This window comes from Alexandromys fortis, unplaced genomic scaffold (assembly GCF_014885135.2).
Source record: "Alexandromys fortis isolate MF-2015 unplaced genomic scaffold, M_Fortis_MF-2015_v1.1 scaffold_31, whole genome shotgun sequence".
In the NCBI taxonomy this organism is placed as follows: Eukaryota; Metazoa; Chordata; class Mammalia; order Rodentia; family Cricetidae; genus Alexandromys; species Alexandromys fortis.
The window spans coordinates 7,606,396-7,616,794 of NW_026067974.1; the positions used below are offsets into that span (position 1 = coordinate 7,606,396).

A 10,399-nucleotide genomic window follows, 5' to 3' on the forward strand; every position below is an offset into this window, starting at 1 on the left:
CCATCCCTGCCTTCTTTCCTTCCTCCTTCTCTCCATTCCTTCCTCTCTTCCTTCTTCCCTCTTTTCCTCCCTCTCTCCCCTTCTTCCTCTTCCCCCCAAGCCCTTTTCCTTTCTGTTTCCCTGTGGAACCTCGCAGTGAGCCCCCACATCAGGAGGCCTCTTTAGCTCACCGTCACTCACCCCCTTTTCCTATTCAATCTACAGTGCCTCAACTCAACTTCCTGTCCTTTATGCCACCGCCCCCCCTCTTGTCAAGCCCTGGTTGAGTTCTCCTTTCTCTGAATTCTAATCCCATTGCATAAGCTGTGTTATTTGATACATTTGACTATACCACACCTGATATTGTCCAGCTGCCATTACTCGCCTGAGTCTTGGTTCCCCAGGCAGGGCGTAAATGTGAGAGCATTTCAGAGTCTCTTAGAGCACAGCACGGGGAGTCACTGTAGGAACTTGATGGAGCTTCTTCTTCTTTTCTGTTGCTTCTCATTAAACATGGGAGGGTGTGCACTGAGAGGCAGCCACTGGAGCAGCCAAGGCCCACAGCTTGTTTGGGTGGAGAAACCTATTATACAACATCAATTAAATTCCTGATAGACAGAATCCCTGCCTTTAGACACACCATGGAGAGCCCTGGGGGCAGTCTGGAAATTGGAGGACATCTTTCACAATACCTTGCAGTTCAATTACCTGTGGGGAAATCTGCGGTCCAAGTGGTTGCAAATAGCAGTGTGCACCTTAGGAAGAAGCCGGGAATCCAAGGAATGTGGGAAAGCCCTCTGTAGGATTGTCACCTGTCGACGTGGGAGAACTCACCTGAGACTAGAGACCAATGTAAACGGTAAGCTGGAGGTACGGTAAGGAAGGAGCAGGGCAGACAAGGCTCTTTGTGGAGAGGACTGACTCCAGACTCATGTCTCAGCCCAAGAGACTGAACTTGAAGAGGAAGTCCTTTCCCTCCTCCTCCTCCTCCTTCTTTTGAGACAGACTCTCATGAGTTCTGCTCCTCCTGCATCCACTTCCTAAGTGCTGGGATTACAGGCGGGCACCACCGCACCCAGCTGATACCCTCCTGGGGATCAAACCCATGGCTTTGTGTATGTAGACAGGCACTCTGCCACGTGAACTACATCCCAGCCCAGTGCCTTTTCTTCCTAACTGACACGCAGTCTCATCTCCTTTTACCTCATCTCTTGTTAGAAAGGAAAGAGTAGTTCACCCAAGGCATTCTACTGGTGGGAAAATGGAGTCCGAGTACCACGTCACTGGTCCATGGCACACTGGTAGTCGAGGAATAGCTCCAGCCCTTGGCAGCCTTTATTTACGGCTGCTAAAGAATACCAAAAACGAAAGAGAAAACACTGTTCTTCTCAAGTAGTTAACAATCCAGGGAGGGACTAAAGAATCCCTTAGAACTCAGGCAGTTTTTACCTGAGTAAACTACAGAGGAAGTGGCCCAAAGCCCCCTGGGAGAAGGATGGAAGGTTTCCCAGAGGAGGCAGCATTTGAGCTGAAATGTAAAGGGTGAGGTCTCTGCCAGGGAAACAAGTAAGGATGGGGTGTTCCAGACTGGAGGCATGATATGGGGAAAGCTTAGAGCATGGCCGGTTGTAGATGCTGGAGATATTCAACACGTACAGCACGGGGAGTCAGGGGTAGTGAAGCTGACCCCACATTTGGGCAAGTCCCGGAACGTCTCGCAAAACGGTTCAGGTTTCTGTGGAGAGTGGGATGTATTTTCGGCGCCTGCGCTAGTCAATCACCACAGACCCAGACCCGGTAGCGAAACGCAGCACCCGTGTGTTGCCTTTCTATCTGGATGCCAGAAGTCTCATTGGGCTGAGCCGGACAGCATTGTGTCAGAAATGGGGAGAAATGGGTCCTAGCTTGTCTACTTGTGCTTTTCAGGGCGGCCCACATTCCTCAGCTCACAGCCTTGTCCATCGCCACAGTCAGATCACGTGGTTTCGATCCTGCTTCCCTGACTTCCCTAACTATATCTCAGAGTCCAACACTTTGTCTCAATCCTCTAAGAACTATTACAGTGCTGGGCCCATAAGAATCCAGTATGATCTCCACACCCCTTAACGGAATCACCTTGAAAAGGCCCTCTTGCAATGTAGGGTAACATATTCGCAAGTTCAGAGAAGGGGATGTGGGTCTTTTGGGGGACCACTCTTCTACTCATGACAGGAGCCGGTGAAGAAATCTGGGAGGAGCTTGGGGTGCCAGGCAGTACAGCACTGTGGCTGAGAGCTGGTGTGAGGACTGGAGAGATGGCCCAGTGGTTTGCTCTTGCAGAGGACTGGCGTTCAATTCTGAGCACCCACACGGTAAGTCACCAGCTATAATTCCAGGTCCAGGGAATCTGCCACCCTCTTCTGGGCACCAGGTATGTGTATGGTGCGTATACATACATGGATTCTTAGGGAAAGAAAATCACAGTTACGGGCTCTGGCTACCCAGTTCACTCTTGCCTCTGCTGTGTAAGAACAATGAGACCTTATGTCATTTCCTACTTGTGGTCTCTACACCTTAGTTTTCTTGTCTGTAAAAGAGAGATACCTACCTTTGCCTTAGTTATTTTGATTATATGGGGTAACAGTGATTAGGCTTAGGACAGGAGGAACCATTCAGTGAACTGGAAATATCTTTTGTGGTGAGGTATTTCGAGTTAGGGTTTCTCCGTGTAGCCCTGGCTGTCCTGGAACTTGCTCTGTGGACTAGGCTGGCCTCAAACTCACAGAGATTCACCTGCCTCTGCCTCCCGAGTGCTGGGATTACCAACATGAGCTGCCACCACCACCATATATGATACTTGTTTAGTTAATGTTTATTTATTTAATCTCTCCCGAGATTTCTGCAACACTATTTAACTTGACATTCAGCCACTTGAAGACTCGGTAATGTCCCAGCCAGGTACCCAGTGAGATCTCACACACCTGAATGATTTGGGAGTGACCTGCTCTGGGTTCCTAGAAGCCATTACACATATATGAGCATCTCTGGTCCCCATTTTCTAAGGAACCAAGAGGCCCCTTGTTCTCTTTCTCTTATTGATCCCCTCTCTAAGTACCACCATGGATGCAAATCTAATGGTTGACCTGTCGGCAGGGCTGCCCAAACGAAAGAGTCAGTGAAATCTGGATTTCAGATAAACGAGTAATTTTAATGTAAGTATATTCCAAATATTACTATCTGTTCAAAACAGTGCTTTATTAACCAGTTATTTTATTAACCAGAACATTCTATTCCCTAGAACCACCAAGTAACATTTCACTTTGTTCTCTGATGCAGTTTACAAGGTAAATTGATATTCCATTCCAGAAAGTTCTAGTGTCTTTTATAAGTAGTTCTATGTGGTAACCAGAGGAGGGAAGGCAGGTGATGGTCAGAGAGTGGGTCCCTCCTGCCTCAAGACACAGACCCTTCTGCTGCCCAGCTCTGCTTCCTCCTTCACTAATGCGGTACTGCAGTCTTGTTCCCCGGGATCTAAAGAGCCCTCAGGATACTCAGTCTGTTGACATACATTGAGGTTGCTGCCCCGCTTTCTTTTGAAAACAGGTGCTACATGGACATGGTGGCACACACGTGTAACCCCACAACTGGGAGGCTGGGGCAGAAGGATTTCATGTTGGAACCCAACCTGAACTGCTCGGAAATTGAATCAGCCAATCCATCTTCATGATGTACAAAGCACGTTCTACGTTGCAGTCTAGGATAAAGTCACTCTTACAACCAATGGGATAGGCACCGGACTGGTGAATATGATCTGTTGTTACCAGCTGCGGTTTGACTCTACAAGGTTAGTCTCTCTACTGACAAGAAAGTTTGCTCAAAGCCTTCTCCCCAAAGATCGATTACAGATGCCTCACCTAGTCTAGCATCCCCCTCCCCTGCTCATCCATCACCCCCAACTCCTCCTCTAAATTTCCTTCCATGGTCTGTGGATTAGTTGCCTAACCTTCCCCCCCAATCTTTTCTCTCTTTCTCCCCCTCCCCCACACCTCTGAGTCTCTCTGTGTAGCTCCACCTGTCCTGGAACTCACAGTGTAAAGCAGGTTAGTCTTGAATTCATCGGGGTTCGCCGGCCTCTCTCTGCCACTCAAGTGCTAGGACTAAAGGGGGTGCACAGCCATGCCTGGCTAGGTTATCATCATGATTGAAGGTAAAGGCTCGGGGCTGTGCTCCCCAGACCTCTCCCTGCAGCCCCCCAGACCTCTCCCTGCAGCCCCCCAGACCTCTCCCTGCAGCCCCCCAACCTCCACTCTCTGGAGCACTTCTCAGCTCTCCACTCCACATATGTCCTGGTCTTGTCCGACTCTCCTGCCTAGTGCACTCAGGCAGCCTTCGGTTTTCCCATCAAAGCTGTCCAGGCATCTGTGTTGGTGCCTACATTTCCACACTCTTCCAAGTATCCTTTCAGAGACTAAACAGTGCAAAATACTCTAACGGCTCATGAGATCCTTTATTTTCTTTAAGATTTCCTTTTATTTTGCGAGTATGCTGGAGCGTGTGCATGTATGCGTGTATGCCACATGAGTGCCTGATATCCGTGGAGACCAGAAGAGGGTGTCAGAACCCATGGAACTGGAATTAGCAGGAGGCTGTGAGTTGCTGTGGCTGGGGGTGGGGAGTGGGAGGGTGGGGGTTGGGTGGGGAACCAAATCCTGGTTCTCCGAAAAATCAGTCAGTGCTCTGAGCGGCTGAGCCAGCCCCGACTCCAGTCTCCTCCAGCCAGCCCTCCGCCCCCCTGCCCCCATGAAATCTTAAAAGAAATCCCGGGCATTATTCCTGAGAAATAAACAAAGCCACCTTACCAAAGGTAGTAGGCCTTGAGGGCTAGTGAGGGATTCCAGATGCATCCTCAGGTACCGAGGACAATTGGTATCCTCAAACCTTACTTTCTAGGAAAGGTGGCCCCAAGGGGCTGGGGAAATTAAAGACTTACTGGTACAACCTCCAAGAAAAACTCCAGATAAGGTCTCCTGGACCGTAATTGTTTATTGTTATTGTTATTAACCCAACTCCTATGAAAAGCTGCCACAGCTCTGTTAACAACCTCAGGTCTGGGTTTAATTAATACCTCAGAAGGCTGAGCCCTCAGGCAACGTGTTGTCCGCCCCCACAACTCCACAGCCAGGCTCCTCCTCCTCCTCTGCTCACAGGGTCCTCTTCTTAGGCGGATCCTCCAGCTTCTGCCAATCACCGCTCTTCCAGCCCCCTTGGTAATCTCACGCGTCTCATTTGACCTTTTTTCCAGCTACCAAGTTACCCTTAAGAGTCTTCAAGAATCACGCCTCGGGCGAGGGCTTTGAAATCTGAGGTGCCCAGAATTCCCTAGCAGCCCCCAATTCCGGGCCTGCTTCCGGGGTCTCCTCTTGAGAACCTGAGGACATTTCTCAGGTGGCACAGCCGGTTGGATGGGTTGGCTGGTTTAGGGTTACAGAGTTTGGCACTGACTCCAGCCCCTCTCAGCTGCCCTCTTTAATTAATTAATTCCAATTAAAAAAATCTCAATTGGACCTCAGTGCATGCCTCTGAGGCACATGTCACATCAATTACAAACAAATTAACCCTACTACCTAATAGAGTGAATGAACCTCTTTGAAGACTCACACACAAGTGCAACCTAAGGGTCTTACAGCCCTCTGCTATAGACAGACCAGGAGGTCAAACCCTAAGGAGGAAGTTGCGCCCAGTTCCCTAAGGCCAGGCTTCCTCTCTGCTTTCCCTTAAATCGCAAGGAAGCTAAGGATTGCAGGTGGTGGCTTCATTTCTCTAGAGCAGCGCTTCTCAAACTGTGGATGCTAAGGACCCTTTCATAGGGGCCGCCTAAGACCACCGGAAAACATGGCTACTCACATTACGATTCATAACAGTAGCCAAATTACAGTTCTGAAGTAACAGCGAAAATAATTTTATGGGGCTAGAGAGATGGCTCAGAGGTTAAGAGCATTGCCTGCTCTTCCAAAGGTCCTGAGTTCAATTCCCAGCAACCACATGGTGGCTCACAACCATCTGCAATGGGGTCTGGTGCCCTCTTCTGGCCTGCGGGCATACACACAGACAGAATATTGTATACATAATAATAAATAAATATTTTTTTAAAAAATAATTTTATGGTTGGGGGGGTCACCACAGCATGAGGAACTTTATTAAAGAGTTGCAGCATTAGAAAGGTTGAGAACCACTGCTCTAGGGCAAGGCTACAAAGGCTCTCAAATTTAAAAGTCCACCTCTCCATTATGGGAACTGGCCATTTGACAGAGGTAAGGATGTATCTGCCCTCCCCGGCACCCTGCCCCCTCAAGACGGTGGTTCTCTGTGTAGTCCTGGCTGTCCTGGAACTCACTCTGTAGACCAGGGTGGCCTAGAGTTCACAGAGATCCTCCTGCCTCTGCCTCCCGAGTGCTGGACTTAAAGGTGTGTGCCACCATTGTCCAGCAAGGTCAGGATGTATCTTTACTGTGTGCTTCAACACTAAAATGGATATTGAATTGCCATCATTTTAGACCTTGCATGGAGGGTAACGCTGAAGATGTTACTGCCTGGGAGGAGAGCTGTAGGCGGAGATCCACCAGGTCAGAACCGGAGTCACCAGGTCAGAACCGGAGTCACAGATGATTACGAGCTGTCTGGGTCCTGGGAATCAAACCCAGTTTCTCTGGAAGAGGCCAGTACTCCTAAGGGCTGAGCCATCTCTCTACCACCTACAAATATTTTTCCATCTGGGAAAAGTGAGTAGGCAGACTGAGATCAGCCCTAAGCCTCTGCTTTACTAATACTGTCCTTTTTGCCTGACTGGAATGAAAAGAATACTAGTAGATCAGGTAAACGTGCCCCTCCTTATCTACTTAGCTCCTTTATTTATTGGCCTGTGTTGACCGTTAATCACTTTGGTCTTTTATGTCTGTCGGCATGCTGGCTGTCCATCTGAGTCCAAACTTTCAGAGGGCAGAGACCAGATCTGTTCAATTTGCTTTGTATGGTATCCAGCAAAGAGCTACAGGATGGGGTCAGAGAAGTCCTGGACTTGGACCCTGGACATCAGGTTCTAGCTCTGTCCATCTGATTTTTAAAATTAGGCCCTTATTTTAATTGGCTGTTAACAACATTAATACGGGACCAGGTGTGGTGGTGCACATTTTTAATCCCAGCATTCCAGAGGTGGAGACAGCTGGATCTCTGTAAGTTTGGGGTCAGCCTGGTCCATACAGGGAATCTCAAGCCAGCCAGGACTACATAGTGAGACCTTGTTTCCATGAAAGGAGTCAGGAGAGGCGTCTAGTCAGACATGGTGATGAATATCTGTAACTACAGTACTTGGGAGGTGGAGGCAAAGGATCAGAAGCTCAGGTCACTGTTGGCAACCTAGAGTTTCTGAGCCAGCGAGAGTTACGTAAGACCCTGTCCCATAAAAGCGGGATGGGTTTCTGACGGCTTCTGCTCACTGTCTTAATGGGAAAAAAAATAGTGAAGAGTTATCCAAGACCAAAAAACTCAGAATGGATATGTCTGAAGGTCTCCTGCAGTGACTGACAATCTTGAGTGTGACCATTGGATCAGGGGGGCCTTGCGACCAAGCTCTACTTGTGGTTTGCAGGATTAGTAGCACTGGGAGGCAATCCCCTGCCTGTGATGAGTAAAGGGAAAAGAATAGAAGGAGAACACAGGAACTGGGCGCTCTAGCTGGATCTTGTTAGCTAGACTTGAATCCCAAACTCTTGCAAAAACATGGGTCTGTAAAGGTTTCTAGAAGCAAATCTAGGGCTCAAGAGAGAGAAAGAAGGAAAAAAGTACAGAAGATACAGAGACAGAGCTAAAATTAAGATTCCTTTCCACTGTGTGTCGAAAGTACTAGCTTTCACTTATTCGGAATATGTGAGGGACTGGAGAGATGGCTCAGGAATTAAGAGCACTGGCTATTCTTCCAAAGGACTTAGGTTTAATTCCTAGCACCCACATGGCTCACAACTGTCTGTAACTCCAGTTCCAGGGAATCTGGCATCCTCACACAGACGTACATACATGCAAAACACCAATGCACATAAAAAATATTTTTTTTTCGGAGAAAGGGGTTTTCTGTGCAGTTTTGGCTGTCTTAGAACTTACTCTGGAGACCAGACTGGCCTCAAACTCACAGAGATCGTCTTGCCTCTGTCTCCCAAGTGCTAGAATTAAAGGCATCCGGCCAGTAAATCTTTTTCTTTTCTTTTTAAAGACTTTGTGACAGTTCTTAGAGTAGGGCTATCAAATCCTCCAGGGGACCAGCACAGTGGGAACTAGAGAACCTGGATCTTGGTTTGGCTCTGCTGTCTACTGGATTGGGTAACTGGCTAAGCCATCAAAACATTCCTTGGCTTAAGTTTCTTTCATTGTGAATAATACCTGTTCTGTCTGCCCTTGCAGTTGTTGGAAGATCTGATGAGATAATGGATATAAACTCCCTGTAGGAACCACAGAGGCAGGTGAAATGGCTCATCCGGTAAAACTGCTCGTCCCCAAGCCAGAGGACCTGACATCAGTGCATAGGACCATATGGTAGAGAGAACTGACTCTCATAAGTTGTCCTTTGTCACATGGAGTGGCCAACCACACACATACACAAACACAAATAACAAAAATGTAATAATTTTTCTAAAAAAAATACACAAAGCACTGTTGAAATGGAAAGCTGAATTAATATAATACTGTGATTACTAGGGTCCATTCAAAGAGTTGGATGGAGAGTCATAACATTTGGAAGGTCACCTCAATTTTTGGTCATCACTCTACACACCCATCATCCAAGCAGGACAACCTGACCAGCAGAGGGTAGAGGAATGGGTCAAGTGTCCAGGAAGACAGTCTGAGTTCACCAGATCCTGAGCTTATTCTTACACTGAATTTCATTTTATTGTGTATGCTTCCTGTCTTCTGGTCGGCTTGAAGATGTTAGTATTTACCCACTGGAAGCGTTCACTACTGAAGACCATGGCCCAAAGTTCCAAAACTCTGATCCCTGGGGCCTGGAGTCCAAGTATAATAAAATCCAAACATCTGATTCTGGAAGGAGCCAAAGACAGAGTCAGCTCTTTGACCCTTTATTTATAAAGTTTCAATTTCTTTCTTAATGTTGTCCCAGACTCAGGTCATTTTATTCCCTGGAGGATTGGGTGAGCTGCATCTATATGGAAACTGTTTCATGTTTGGGGGGGGGGCGGGTAAGTCAGCTTTAGTGAAGAACATTAATAATGTATGTGCTTAATGATAGAAGGAAGAAGACCCGAGAGAAGGCTCAGAAGTTCAGAGCACTTGTTACTCTTACGGAGAACCTGGGTTCAGTTCCCAGCATCCACATGGTGGCCTCCAACCATCTATAACCCCAGTTCCAGGGGATCCGACAGTCACAGGTTGCACGTACATGCATGCAGGCAAAACATGCAAAGACACAAAGTAAAATAAATAAAAAAATACAAAAAAGTAATGGAAGGAGTTCCAGTTAAGGCTTGGAGAACTTCAGGAAGCTTTGTTTCTGGTGGGAAAGGGCTCTCCTCACCTAGGAATGTCACCTTGGGTCTCCCCTGTGGAGCCTTCCCCTTGTCAAGTCATTTCCTCTCCTTGTACCCTAAGCACTTTCTATTGCAGACACTCTCTTGGCTCTGAGCTCGGATAAATGCTACCTTGTTAGCTAACAGTACCATTAATTATATTAATGATTAATAGCTAATTAGTCATAATGTGGTCATACTTCTACAAGTGGAGCGTTCCTTTCTTGCAGCAGTTCTGGGATTCCGGCACACACACACACACACTTCCCTATTACTGACCATGGGACAAGCGCCGCAACCCATCTGTTTTGCTGACCATGATGGCAGTTTCTGAATTCCTCTAGTTGTTGCCAGCTCTCCCATTTATCTGGAGAATGACTACTGCTTGTAAGTCCGTCGCTGCTTTTATTCCCATTGTGTCACTCACTCTCTACACTAGCAAGGTGGCCAGCACTTTTTTAGAAGTTTTGTTTTTAACGTATTCCATAAGTCAGAGACAGTCACTCCCAAATCTCACTGTGACCCACTTTTCCACTTTCTCCCCCTTTTCACTTTTATCTTTCCCTATTTGGTGGGATCCCCAAACCCCTGGCCACAAATCCCTCACCTTCTGCATTTAGGCTTCCTTTTGTCAACCACGCCCCCCACCCCAGCGCCCGGAAACGACGCGCATGCGCTGCCCACGCCTTTACCTGGGCGCTCGGGAGTGGGCGGAGTGGGCGCGGGCCGGGGGTGGAGCAGGCAGCCGGCGGTTATCTGCGCGGCTGAGCGCTCACATTGTGGCAGGAGGGAGAAAAGGTGCGCCCAGGCCGAGCCGAGGGCTGCGCATGCGCGCCGACCCCACAGCCGGGGATGGGGCGGGGGGGGGG

The 10,399-nt window shown here is 48.2% G+C and overlaps 1 long non-coding RNA gene across 1 annotated transcript; it reads right to left on the minus strand.

The window, feature by feature from the left end:
- Nucleotides 1-365: 365 nt before the first annotated feature.
- Nucleotides 366-10,301, minus strand: LOC126510433 (uncharacterized). Its single transcript, XR_007594394.1, has 3 exons — nt 10,223-10,301; nt 688-791; nt 366-562 (listed from the first exon to the last, which is right to left on the minus strand). It is a non-coding gene; the product is annotated as an uncharacterized lncRNA (long non-coding RNA).
- Between the last annotated feature and the right edge of the window lie 98 nt (nt 10,302-10,399).